Source organism: Protopterus annectens, chromosome 3.part0 (assembly GCF_019279795.1).
Source record: "Protopterus annectens isolate FY-2018-M chromosome 3.part0, PAN1.0, whole genome shotgun sequence".
Lineage (NCBI taxonomy): Eukaryota > Metazoa > Chordata > Ceratodontiformes > Protopteridae > Protopterus > Protopterus annectens.
This window is the reverse complement of record NC_056731.1, coordinates 1,096,434,574-1,096,449,296: the sequence shown is the minus strand read 5'-3', so window position 1 is coordinate 1,096,449,296 and position 14,723 is coordinate 1,096,434,574. Positions and strand designations below refer to the sequence as shown.

The following is a 14,723-nucleotide window of genomic DNA, read 5'->3' as shown; positions in this document are numbered from 1 at the left end:
AGTCAAAGCACTACTGTAGTACTTAAATCCTTATGTAGCTGCAGTTTTTGTTTAGAGTAAGTGCTTCCTTCTTTACAGGGAGATCTGTAAAGTTTGATTTGTGTGCAGAACAAATGTATTTCATTAACGTGTTTAATGTTTTAGATCGATACACAATAGAAATAAGCAGAATTTTCCTCACCCAGTGCCTGATCTATTCTGGTTTCCTCTTTGTATATGATGATCTTTGTAAATCACTGTCGAAGTACTGATTCATGGAATTCTTGCCTGCTGGAACCTGATGGCTGGCCCAAATTCCAGAGCTTTCTCCTCTCCCCTACCCCACCCTCCACCCTCACCAGCCTAGCAGACACCTTCCCTTACTAACATCAAGCCATTGGGTAATATTGAGGGATTGTTGTCTGGCACCATCTTCAGATTTTTCTTGCCTCAGAGTATCTGGATCAAGTCTGTTGTGTTATTAACTTATTGGGTCAGTCTGAAGCCAAAGTTTGCACATAACTACCCCACTGAGGAATCTTTTTATCATCTTTTTTATTGCTTTTACAGTGTAATTTTCTAAATGTGAAGTACCAAAGTTAATAGCTGTATGAAGTGTAAGAAGCAAATGTTACACAGAGACTTTCACAGTTTGTGTCTTTTTTATCTAAGTCAGGAGCACAGAATGCCCAGTTCTCCTTAGTGTGCTAATTTCAACCTGCAGACCATCGGGCAGAGGGCAGAATCCTTGAAGAAGTACCTCACCCAAAAATCCCACCAAGGTGTCCCCCCCAACGTCCTCAAGAAAAAGAAAGCCAAGCATAAGCACTGGAAGCAGAATTTCATTTGGAAGGCAAATGGCATTGCTTTGGAGCTGGGCACCCCCCCCCCTTACAAAACGTTGAGGATACTGGTGTCAGTGAAGTGCCTTTGTGCATCTGGTCCTCAGTCACTCTTCAGCGTGTCATACTGCTGCTGTTACAAGGCATCTGATTAGTGTTATTGAAATTGATAAGACATCTTTTGAGACATCATGACTGAGAACCACACAGGAGATTCCTCCATTTTGCTGTAAGTGGGTATCACTTCCATTGAAAAGAGTGGCCATTTAGACTTTCTTCAGTATCCAGAGCAATTACCAGGGTATTGTTCATATTTAACAAAACCTTGCAGATGTATTGCAGTGTATTTCCCTACTTGGAAGACTTGTTCCTTTTGGCTCATTTGAGTGGCTATAAGTGATAGCATCCATGCAGTTAGTGCCGCTGTTGATGTCATCCCTAGGAATTAACCTAAATGCGGATGAAGTCCACCCTGGACCCCATCGCAGAATGCTAATCTCTTCAGTCTCCATTGTTGGTCATTCTTTTCTATACAGAGAGCTCTGGAAGTCATGACACTGGAAGCCTGGGTGAAGGTACCTGAGCTCTGATTGTACTGTGGCTTCTGTATATGTGCTGTGCAGTCATCTCTGATGTGTCAAATGTCAGAGCTCTCATGTCTCCTCCTGTTGTCATGCACAGGTTACCGGCACTGGAATGGCAGACATTACCCACAGTTTTCCAGATGGACCTCTGATTCCTGCAGTCAGACCTTTTGCATGTCCTGTGGATGGAGGCCTCTGCATGGTGGTGAGTTTGTAGTAGCTTTCTCACCATTTATAGGGTATTATTGATCCTTGAGTGACAGTACTTCTAATCTTCATAGACTGATGAGAAAACTTCCTTACAGGATGCCTCTTAATTTAATCCAACTAATTTTCAATGTGATGTCAAAGGAAGCCATGGGGAATGTGGGTATAGTTAGCAGTTTGCAGTATATACTCTGCTAGAGGTGTATGAGCTGAAAGACTCTGAGCCACTGCTGTTTTCATAGCCCAGAACTGAAGATTCAGAAGCAGTATCTAGATCAGATATTTTGAAAGTGGGGTACGCCAGAAATCAATATTTCTACCTCATGGGAGAACATGGTTCACTTTCTCTTCTGTTTGGTGCACTCTGCCAGTGTAAAGTTTGTGCTGTATGCATTCAGCATCATTGGCAAAGGATGTATCTTGTCCACCTTACCTGAATTCCCACTCATCCTACTGCTGATTGCAAAGTTCAGGGAATAATGACCAAAACTAATTCTCTTGGCCCTGTGATGGCTTAGAATGTTGTGGATTCAGGTCTTTGATTTTTAATTAATGCAAGAGAAGCTCTTTGGTAAATATGAGAATCTGCTCCTAATATTTTGCCTGATCTGATTGGATGGCTGGAGTTAAAGAAGTGATAAAGTCTAATAGGAAGCCTTCCAGTCTGCCTGGTGGATATTTTCTCCATCAGGGTGGAATGGTCCCAGGTACCAACTCAGTCTGTCAGTCTGCTTGTCACCATGCTGTATCTCATGCACCTGTATGTTCAGGGCCTCATTTACTCCATAGTTAGTGTTCATGTCTCAAGTGCTTTTGCCTGTCATGACCAAGTGAAGGCAGGATAGTGACCCAACCCCACTGTTTAAGCAGTCTTTAAAGGAATGCTGCATGTTTGTTGTTTGTAAATCTCCTCCCTTTGAAAGATTTAAACTTTTCAGTTCACTGACTTACCCTTTTCCTATTTGAATGCACTGATTTAGTAGTGAAGTTCATCTGTTTTTCCTGTTTTGTTTTCTTTCCTCATCCAAAGAATTGGCCTAGTGGCACCCCCTTCCTAAATGCATCAGGCCCATTTGTTCCTTTTTTTGGGGTGAGAGCTGGGCTTCACTGTTCAGGGGGAAGAGCCCAGCAGCCTGATCATTCCTTGTCTGGAGAGCCTAAGCTACCCAATTATTCACCTCCGAGACAAGAGTCATGTGCTAGTGAGTGGGCCAGTTTGTTATTCCTGCTATGACTGTCTTAGCTCCCTTCTCATCAGTAGATGAAGCACTCCAGATTAGCTGCTTTCAAAAGGTGTATTGCATGCTACCACTCATGCTGTGACCCTCATGTCTAAGAACCACATGAGTGAGCCATGGGCAGGGGCGCAAACATACTGGAGCAGGAGCAACAGGAACCAAGTAAATAGTAACGAACAACAGGAACAAGTTCCACCAGGATTTATTAAAAGCACAAAATCTTTCTCTCTGACGTCTCGGCTAACATACTGGATGTGGTCTTCACTAATGTGGGAGGGTGCACACCGCTTAGTTTAATATCCTCTCTGATAAGGTCAGACCACAAAATGGTCTCCTTTGAAATAAAAACAAAACCTGGAACCCTAGCTAACCCTGGAATGTTCAGGAATTGTTGTAAGGCTAACTTCCTACTATAAAGTGATAACTTGGCAAAATTTCAAGTCCCTATAAACCCTGAGAACACCACTGTCTACTTGGAACTGTTCACAGAAACCCTAAGTAAGTATGGTAATAGCTGCATCGAGACAGCTGTACCCACCAATAATACGTTCAGAACTAACTCAAAAAAAAAAAACCCGGTGGAGGCACATCAACAGGCTGTATAACATAAGGAAGAATACTGCAGCAAAAATTAGGAGGTGCAGCAAGCCAGCAGGACAAAAGCAAAACTAAAATAAACAGACAACTCAGAGGAAAAATAAGGTATACAAAAGCCATATTGAGGTAAATTTAGCCTCCCAGGCCAAGGAAAACTGCAAGGAATTATTTAGCTGTGTCTGCAACCCCAAAGACAATATACAGTTGAGTGCAGAGCTCATTGTTAATGGAGCCACGTATACTGAGCCCGAAGATACAGCAAACCTACTGGCAGACAAATTAATCTCTAACTTTATCCCTCTGTCCACCTCAAGAAATACCATTAAATGTAACTTCCTCTACTATCGTTAGGGAACAGGTCCTCAAGAAAACTGCATCGATGGGGCCCAGACAATATCCCAGGATGCCTTTTTTTTTTTTATTTCTCCAAGTCTTTTGGGTTTTTAATAACATGACAAGAATGGATCCCATTCCTAAGTCAAAGTATGATCAAGTTCATGAAATTAGTATTGTTTCAGTCTTTGACATCAGCCAGAAGTGCCGTTTGCAGCACCCGCAGTGTGTCCAATAATGACTTTTCCGGCAGTTCGTATGGAGTTATATGTATTGGTAACATATCTAAGTCTAATTCTAAATTCATTTTTATAAGACCCATTGTTCCTACTACTACGGGAACTGCCTGCTATCTTTCTTCCAAATTTCCCTCATTTCTGCCTCCAAATCATAGTATTTTATGACTGACTCTCTCTCTCTACGTAGGACACTGTAGTTACTGGGTATATCAATCTTAATGAGCAATGCTACTTTTGTTTTCTTTTCATGGACTACTATATCTGGTTTCCTCACATCTATTTTTTGAACTGTTGGTAATGGATGATCCTATGGGATATAAACTTCAGCATTTTCTATGATGCTTTGTGGCTCATGTTTCCAGTGTTTTTCAGCTACTTTAGTATTATAATGTTTGCACAATCCAAGGCAACAGTCTTGCCACATTATTATGCCTTTCAGTATACAGCCCTTCTGCCATAGGTATATCGCAACCAGCAACAAGATGTGCGGCTGTTTCCAATTCTGTTTTACCACACCTACATTTGTCTGTATCTCCCACATGTTCAATGCACTTTGTAAACCAATGTGTATGTTGTCCACTGTCTTGGGCTGCCAATATTAATCTTTTGTCTTTTGGTTTAAAATTACCTCTCCTTAACCATTCCTGCATTCGATCCTGATCAACATGAGGTTGTTCCAGGAGTTTTCTATACTTGCAACAATATTTATGCATTTTCCACATTTCTTGCCATCTCAGCTGATCATTCACCTTGTATTCTTTCTTTTGTTTTTTTGGCACATTCAGTTGCTGCCTGATTTTTATCTACTTCTGGTTTGGTTTCCATTCCCTCTTGACGCTGATATTCTTCTGCTAAAGTAAGCAATGAAGTCATCTTTGACTTATTCTCCTTATGTTTCAAATCTTTCACTACCTTTGGGGTCTTGTGAGGGTCAGCATCTTGATATGCACTGATTTTTATAAATCATTTGATGAGATTGAAGCATCCGTCTTGCTTTCCTATCCATAGGTTCATAGATTAGTACTAAGCTAACTGCCCTTGCGAGCCATTTTAAGCCTAGCCAATTATCCCTTGTGAGACTCAAACCGTGCACCTTGTGTTTGTAAGGAAACCACCTTAACCATTAAGCCACCCTCCCACCTTAAAAAATTAGATTAGTACTAGGCTAACTGCCCTTGTGAGCCATTTTAAGCCTAGCCAGTTATCCCTTGTGAGACTCAAACATTGCACCTTGTGTTTGCAAGGCAAACACCTTAACCATTTGGCCACCCTCCCATTCTAAAAAGGTTCCCTGGCTTTCGCCACCCAAGTCTTGAACCCAGTAACCCTGCACACTATAGGCACAGCAATTTATGACAAAGCCATCTGAGCTGTAAATAATTGGCCTTTGCAAGTCTCGAACCCAGGACCTTGCACACCATAGTCACAGTGATTTACCACTAAGCCATTTGGTTAGTTAGTTAGTGGTGGACTGATGGGATTTCCTTGGACGTTTAAAAGAATTATCGTCTAAAGACCTAATTTTTCTCACTGTTGATGTAGTAGATTTATTTGTATCCATTCCAAAAGAGACAGCTTTAGAGTTTTTTTTATAACATTGCTGTTAAATACTCCAATTTAGATTTTAATAAATTCACTAATTTATGAATTAATGGCTTTGGTTTTAGAGAAAAATTTTATTTTCTATGAAGGGGAGTATTTCAAACAAATTAGAGGAGTAGCTGTGGGGGCTTCTTGTGCCTCATATTCACTAATTTGGTGATGCTTGAATGGGAATCTACGATTTTTGGTAACCATTTATTTGAACATATTAAGTTATATATTAGATTTTTAGATGACATTTACTTTATGAAAAGGGTCCGAACAACAAACAGGTAAATTGATGAATTATTTAAATCAAGCATCTTTTTTTTTTTTTTAGGTTTACGCATTCATTTTAGTAGGACCAATGTTTATTATTTGGATACTACAATTTCACATAATGAACTGGGCTTCAAATCAAATATTTATAGAAAGCCAACTTTCACTAATACTTATTTGGAATATTCAAGCTGCCATCCATTTAAGCAGAAAAGGGGTATTATTAAAAGGCAGTGTATAAGGGCGGCTAGAATGACGTCACACTTAGAGAATGTTATTGTAGAATTAGATTTTATAGGTAATATGTTTCTTGAGAAAGGATATCCCCTAAAGTTGATTAATGATATGAAAGGATATGTGTCATCCCATTGGGGCAAAAAATATAAGCCACTATTAGGGAAAGGTTTATAACAGGATAACAATATAAAAAGGATTGCCAAGTATGAGAAGGCTTTAATGATTTAATATGGTCCTCATTCTAAGGAAGTTAAGAATAATATCATTAGGAATTAGAGTACTTTAAGAGGTAACCCCAAAGATTATCAAATTTTGGATGATAACCCCTCTTTTGTGTATAAAACTGGGTTTAATTTAAAAGCTAATTCTGAAAATGAGACGTTCCAAAAGGTTATAAGTGGATGCCCTGAAGAGGATCCAAAAAGTTGTAGGTTTTGTAAACAATGCCCCTTTATTAATGAATGAGTTTCTAGTTTTAGACAATATTACTAAAATAAAGGTGTATTTTAAAAAGGACAGCTATCGAAAAAGTGGTATACTTGGCCAATTTTTAAAACCACCTTGGTGAAGCTTCTTGTCTCTTTGGATGGAGTGCTCATACCAAAGTTTCTCCTTTTAATCTACTTTCCCTGGATCCCTGCCAAGCCAAATTCGATCTGTTGGCCCTGCAGTGCTCTTTAACAAAACCGGGCAACCAGGATGAGTGTCATTTTCAAAATATACAAAAATTTCTCCTTTTAATCTACTTCCCCTGGATCCCCACCAAGCCAAGTTCGATCTATTGGCCTGCAGTGCTCTTTAACAAAACCGGGCAACCAGGATGCTATTTTCAAAATATACAGAAAGTGTGCTTTATCCTCTAGACAAAATTAATTGCCAGCCCTTGTTTAATTTCTATTTTTAAGTAAAGCACTCCATCACGGATGTTAGCTTGCCCCCTCCCCATACTATACTTCCTAACAACAGTCTCCCTTTGCAAGCTGTTTCAACTATTTGAAAGCCCTGCTGTTTTTTCTAGTATTACTAAACCCTTTCTCCCACAAATTGCGGTCTTTCTAAATCCCACATACTCCTGGTTACAAGTGTGTTTTATTTCAAAAGAAAGGTATGCAAATCAAGTAAGTCCAAAGTACTTACTGTTTTTCCTGATTGTTTCAGGACATTAGCTGCCCCCCCCCCCCCCATTCTGTACTTAACAGCATATAAAGACAGACAACCCCTTTTGAGGCCAGACAATGACTCCAAAACTGTAAGTTAAGAGAGGAAGAGAAAATTGGTTTATAGCTTGGACTTTGTTTCTAGATATCATTGCTGTTTTTAGTATTGTCTTCTAAAATATTCCTTACCAAGTTGTGTTCACATTTGTTCATGTTTTATTATTGATCCTTCATCAGTTCCCAAGTATTTATACACTCCCCCTTGCTCAAGTTTTTATATCACATTCCTGTCCCAAACTGATGTTTTCTTGGTGCTCCAGCTTTCCTTCTTTAAAGGTTGCTTTTGCACGTTTATCAAGACCAAATGACATTCATATATTATCTGAAAAAGTTTTGACATCTTGCAGTTGTGCTTTCAGTTTCTCATCTGATGAACTGTGCAGTTTTAAGTCATCTGCAAAAAGATGAGAAGTCTTTATACTTTTTTGTTTCCTGGGAGCTAAATTGTAGCCATGACCTAATCTGTTAAGTAGACAGCTTAATGTGTTAAGTTCAAGACAAAAGAGCAGTGGTGACAGAGAGTCACCCTGGAATATCCCCCTCTGAATTTTTATCCCTGGTATAGTAATTTGTCCTTTATCATGGCTTAACTCCAGAGTGGTTTGCCACTGTTTCATGGTCACTGTAATGTAATCGATAATTGTAGGGTGTATCTTACACATTTTTAAGTACTCTTTTATCCATGAATGTAGGATACTGTCAAATGCTTTTTTTTTTGTAGTCTTGTCATGCCCTACTTAGATTCTTCCCTTTTTTACAATTCTCCATTATGAGTTTATTTAATAGCAAATGATCCTTTGTTCGATATGACTTTATTACCCTTTTGTTCTATTGCTATGATTAAGTTTTCTTCTAAATGACTATAAACTCTGTTGGCGGATTAGAGTATAAGGAATTGTACTGGCAATTAAAACTGGATGCGGCGAGGCCCCCAGGGTTAAATGGCAATATTAGTATCAATAGTGTTTTAAAGATTCGAGCTGCAAAACTGTAATTTACATAGCTTGGATTTTTTATAATTACAGTACAATGTTTTAAATGTATGGTTCAGCAGTATTTTTATTATAACACACACATTTTAATATTTAATAATTGTGTGGATGAAAACGTTTTTGCCAAGATGGTTCATTGTGAAAAACTAATGTCATATTTTGAGTAAGTGTCATCATGTTTTAGCATTGTTTTTAGTCGTATATGGTGACATGTTCACTTTAATAATTGATATGAATAGATTAATCAATTAAGGGGATGTTTGTATGCGATTGGTTGGTTTTGGTACAAAATAAGCAAAGGTGCATAAGAATTTTGTTCTGATGAAGTCTGACTATGGTTTCAGATGAAAGGGCTTAACCTACTATTGTTTTTACAAGTTTAATAAACGTGTTTGTATTCCGAGCCGCTACATTTTGGTTGTTTTTCTTGGAACATTGATTTTGCTGTATTAGACTATAAACTGTCAACTTCAATTCCAGTGTATAGTTTATAAGTCGTCAGAAGGCAAGTTATTAGTCTATAGGTTTTAGGACAGCTTGCAGGTTCACTCTTAAGTAGGAGTTTTGTTTTTCCTTTTGTTAACCAGGCTGTTGTCTGTTTGGGGTGCGCATATAAATAGATGCTCTTTGCGTTTCACTGTTGCAGTCATCACCTGTGGGTTATCCCTGCTGTGGTAGCCCTCAGCCGGCCCGAATACCAGAGTCAATGTTTTTCTACGTCGGCTGCTGTCGCTTGTGGACTGGCGTCAGGTTGTCAGTGCTATAAAGCAAGGCACCCAAGGCCATTACACCAGTCTTTCTTACCGAGGAGCCTGTAGCAGAAGCAGTTCGCAAGTGTGCCGGTCAGTTTCTACCAGAGCTCAAATTACAGCTGAAAACATCTAAAGCTAAGTACCCCGTGGGGATCCTTTTTTCTTGCACTAACCGATGTCCAAAAAAGTTAATTGTTTCACCTGTGGAAAGCAGATCCCACACAGAGGCTTCCATTCATACTGCGTCACTTGTTTAGGCCCAGACCACGACGTCCCCCATTGCCGGTTCTGTGCCCTCTTTAATGCGAGAATCATTCTTCATAGAGCTCTTATTGTAGACAGGCATTTTCGTCTTCTGTCATTGCATTCCGAAATGGGGGTCCGTCTGCCAACAATCCGTAGACATTCCAAAAAAACATAGAGATAAAGATAGAGACAGACCACACAAGGCTAAGCCTTCCGACGACGCTACCGCTAAGCAGGTCATCAGTTCTCCGGAATTCAGTGAGGTGCTTTCGCAGCCCCTTAGGCCTGATATGATATCTATGCAGGCCTCTAGCTAGACCTTTTCGGAATCCGCTATGCCGCAGAAATCTTCTTCGTCTTTTGTGCCTTTGATGGTCTCTGCCTCTTTTGGGTCCAGAGCCACGACACAGGCACCGGCTTCCAAGGAGGCCTTATGCACTACCGATTCTAGACAAAAAACGATGTCTTCTCATCCGACTACCATTTCTCTCAGACCGATGGATACTCTTAGGCCTTAGAAGCCAGGCCACTCCTAGAAAACCTACCTCTAGCCACCATCTTACTCCTGCTCCACCACCCCAAACCCAAATGCTTAAGATGGCAGAGGATCTTATTTCCCTTATCAGGGGTAGTCAGGCCGCAACCTCTAAAAGGAAAAGACACCCTTATCCTGAGCTAATGACAGAATAAGATTCTGAGGAATCTGATTATTCAGATTTTGAAGAGGAACAACAACCTCTGACTGCTTACAAGGATTCAGATGCAGAGGAATCCATTCCTTCTGCCTTCCCACCAGAAGACCTTTCCTTTGGGGAAACCCTTCACATCCTCAGGGAACACTTCCACTAGGAATCTCAGGACTTCCCTCAGTCTAAGAAAAGATTAAGCGAGTATCTATACCTGCCCCAGCACAGACCCCTGGCCATCCCCTATATCTTAGAAGTGGTGGATGAATATTTCCATGAATCCAACTTAACCCCTTTTGCCCTCCCACCTGCTCCCAGTAAACCTGACAAGGTATTACAGAGTACCAGATTCTCACAAATACCTGTACAGAAATCCTGCTGCAGACCCAGAGGTCATTACACAGGGACATGAAGGAGCTAAGGCTAGTACTGCTAAGAATCGTATTCCTTCTGACAAGGATTCCAGAGCTCTGGACAGATGGGGTAAAAAAGTATACACCTCTGCAACCTTAGCTATCAGAGCACTCAACTGTCAGTTCCATATGTTAAAATATCAACAACACACTTTGAAACTGTTAAAGCAAAAGATTTCTACCTTTCCTGACTGTGCCAATTCGAAAGAGTTAGCAGATTTACTGCACTCTACTTGTCAAATGGCCAAACACTCATTACACTGTGGATATGATGCCCTAGAAGCCTCAAGCAAGGCAGCAGTGTCAGGATTTGTTATTAGGAGATATGCCTGGTTGAAGGAACACCCTCTCCTTGATCATGTCAAGTCTAAATTAATTGATGCACCCTTGGATAAGGACTTCGTGTTTGGGGTAAAAGCAGAAGAGGTGCTTAAAAAGAAGGAAGACAAAGCAAAATCTATGGAAACAGCAAAAGATTCCTTTTATGTTCAACCTCCTAGGTTCAGCAGGAATTTTCCCTGTAAGCACTGGTCCTTTCCCGCACCTAGCAGACAGGGGCAAGGTAATCCCCGCAGGGACAGACCACCCAGATCCCTATCCCAGGGACAGCAGAGAACCAAACAGTGGACCACCTCTGCCCCAAAGGCAGGGAGTTCTATGCCATCTTTTTATGGCAAAAACTCTCAGTGACTCCCTCTCCCCCCTCTGCCCTCCTTTCACTCACCAAAAGCTAAGAGGAAGGCTCTCCCTTTGCATAGAAAGTTGGCTCTCTGTAACAAAGGACCAATGGGTCTTTAAGATCATTTTTCAAGGATACAAATTCTCTTTCAACGAATTCCCAATTCCAGCAGGGTACCCAGACTTACCTCCAAGTCAGTGGGCAGAGACATTGAAACAAGTCCAAACTCTCATATCCCAGGGGTCAGTAGAGCCTGTTCCCGCAGATCAAACAGGCAAAGGCTTTTATTCCAGACTATTCCTTGTTCCCAGAAAAGAGGGCACTTGGCGTACCATCCTGGATCTATCCATTCTGAACACCTCCCTGGTGGTCCCCAAATTCAAAATGCTAAATTTGTAGCAGCTGCTGCCTATGCTGAAAAAAAAATACCTGGTTAGTGTCCCTAGACCTAAAAGATGCCTACCTCCACATCCCCATAAGGGAATCCTGCAGGAAATTCCTGCGCTTCAGAGCAGGCTCACAACACTTTCAATTCTCGGCACTACCCTTTCGGTGGTGGTGCTGCAGTAGCATTGTCGCCTCACAGTTAGACGTTGCCCGTTCGATTCTCAGTTAGAGCATCTTCTGTGTAGCGACATGCGTGAATTGGCGTTCCTTCGTTGAAGGTTGTGCGTTAGGCCCGGCAAGCCAGTACATAAAAATCTACTGCCAATCATTAGCGGACCGGAGTTCCACTGTGGCAACCCCTAACCGGGAAAAGCCAAAAGACACAGACAGACCCTTTGGTTTATCTGCTGCTCCCAGGATATTCACCAAATGCTTAGCCCTAGCCATAGCATTTTGCAGACAGAGAAATATACAGATTTACCCTTATCTGGATGACTGCCTCATTCAGGCAAAGTGCAAAGAAATGCTGCTCCAGGACCTCCTCTTTGTCAAAACCGTCCTAACTTCCTTAGGGCTCGCCACCAACTAGAAGAAGTCAAAGCAAACACCCTCCAGGAGGATCATTTTCTTGGAAGCTCTGCTGGACACAGCATCCCAATTGGCATTCCTATCCCCAGAAAAGCAGAGCTTCCTGCCTCTCTACTTTACCCAGCTGGCTTCCAGAAGTCACCTCACGGCGAGGAAGTCCCTGCAAGCTTTGGGGTACATGGCATCTTGCATCCTTCTAATTCCTCTGGCCAGGCTTCACATGAAAAAACTTCAGTGGTATCTAAAGAACCTTTGGTGTCACCACTCTCAGCCTGCAGAGTCCTCTGTACCTCTGATGCCCTGTATAAGGGCCGAGTTTCTCTGGTATGCAGGGGCCTGTGCGAAGAACAAGGGTCTTCCCTGCATCCTCCTGGGTAGACCATAACCACCGACGCCTCAGACATTGTTTGGGGCACTCACCCTAGCAGGCAGGTGTACCCAAAGTCTTTGGGATGCCCAGCTCCTTCCCTTACACATCAACCAGAAGGAAATGATAGCAGAACAAAAGGCTCTGACATCCTTCAAACTCCATCTCAGGCCAGGGGTTCTCCTCATCAAAACAGACACCACAGTAATGTGGTACATCAACAAACAGGGAGGGACCCAATCTTACCTTCTGGGCAGGCTAGCCATGAACCTCTGGCTGATAGCCTCCTCCATGGGATTACACCTAATAGCCCGATACCTACCAGGGATCAACAACACCCTGGCAGACCACTTAAGCAGAAACTTACTGGACATCCACGAATGGCAGCTCCACAGAAATGTCTTTTTGCAAGTCATTCAGTAGTGGGGAACTCTGGAGGTGGATCTCTTTGCTTCGCACCTCAACCACCAGCTAAGAAAACTCTGTACCAGAGAGTATCACCATGTAGCATGGAAGGTGGACCTTCTCCTGCAACTCCCTCTTTGTGTACACATTCCCTCTTCTGCCTCTTATTCCCAAGGTACTGATCAAGATAAGGGAGGAGAGACCAAAGGCCATCCTCATTGCTCCAGATTGGCCCAGACAGCATTAGTACCCCTTGGTGCGCAGCCTGACATCACAGCCTCCCAGGCAGCTTCCCATGATCTCAGACCTCTTGACTCGGGTGGGGGGGGGGAGCTGCACCCAAACTTGCAGACTCTCAAACTGTCAGCATAGCTAATACTCTAAAAGCAAACAAGGGGCCTCTGTCAAGCAAACAGGTCCTTGACATTATCACAGAGGCCAGGAGGCTCAGCACCAGAAAATCTTATGCAGGGAAATGGAAAAGATTCTGCTCCTGGAGCCAGTCCAGAGGGGGCAGTTCCTCACAACCTTCCGTTTCTGTTATCCTGGACGATCTAGCGGAGTTACGCAATAGTGGCCTCTCCTTCTCTTCTATTAAAATTCATGCCTCAGCCATTTCAGCTCATTTTGATACAGTTCATCCCTTGTTCTCACATCCTTTGATTAAACAATTCCTCAGAGGGGGCTTCTAATATCAGACCTCCCAGAAGGCCACCCATGACAGCCTGGGACCTGAATTATGTTTTGGAAAAACTAACCTTACCACCCTTCAAACCTGCTGCTTCAGCTGAACTGAAATACCTCTCGTGGAAGACTGCTTTCCTACTAGTTATCACCTCAGCCAGAAGGGTTTCAGAACTTCAGGCACTCATGGCCATTGAGCCCTTCATCATTTTCCATGCAGACAGGGTCTCCCTAAGGACTTAATCCCTCCTTTATGCCCAAGGTGGTATCTAATGCGACTCTCAACCAGGTCATTCATCTACCCACCTTCTTCCCTAACACTCAAAACAAGAGGGAAACAGTTCTGCACTTACTAGACATGCATAGACAGCTCAGATTCTGCCTGGACCATACTAAACCCTTCAGGAAAACAGACCAACTTCTTGTCAGCTTTGCCTCAGGGGCAGAGGGGAAGCCCATTTCCAAGCAAACCATTTCTAAATGGATATCACACTGTGTCCATTTCTGCTACCGATTATATGAGAAACCACCCCCTAAGTCTATTCATACCCACTCCACTAGGGCAGCTTCTACTTCCACAGCATTCCTCAGAGGAGTTCCCACCATGAACGTCTTGGAAGCTGTAACCTGGACCTTAGTCCATATCTTTACAAAGCATTACCACCTACCTCTTTTCTCTAAGGCTTTGACAGGGTTTGCCTCTGCAGTTCTGCAGGGCATGCTTACCCATGCCTAGGTCTCCAACTAATCCTTCCACCCCTCTCCTCAGCTTTGGGAATCCTCCCACAAGCCTCCCACAAGTGATGACTGCAGCAGTGAAACACGAAGAACATAGTACAGTTGTGTACACTTACCATAAATGTAGATATTCAAGTGTATTCACTGTTGCAGTCCTGGTTTCCCTCCCTCCCTCCTTCCCCCTTTATGTTCCACAGGATCTTCATAGATATTTCTCCAGACTGTATCTACTTCTGCTTTTTTGGTAGTGGTTGAATTCCTTTTGCCTTGTTTCCCAGTTCTGTATAAAACATTTTTGGGTCATCAATAAATTGTTTATTTTGTACTTTTCCTTTATATTATCTGCATATCTTCTAAGCTTTTCTGCTTGTGCTGATATTTTTAGTTTATTATTTGTGATAGTGCACGATAGATCCTGATCCATTCTAATACTGCTCATTGGTTTTATCACAT

At 42.1% G+C, this 14,723-nt stretch overlaps 1 protein-coding gene across 5 annotated transcripts in view; it reads left to right on the top strand.

Annotated features, from left to right (window-relative positions):
* Window positions 1-14,723, top strand: part of DROSHA (drosha ribonuclease III) — a 3,547,421-nt gene that overhangs the window by 1,426,277 nt on the left and 2,106,421 nt on the right. The gene's annotated exons all lie outside the window — the stretch shown is intronic.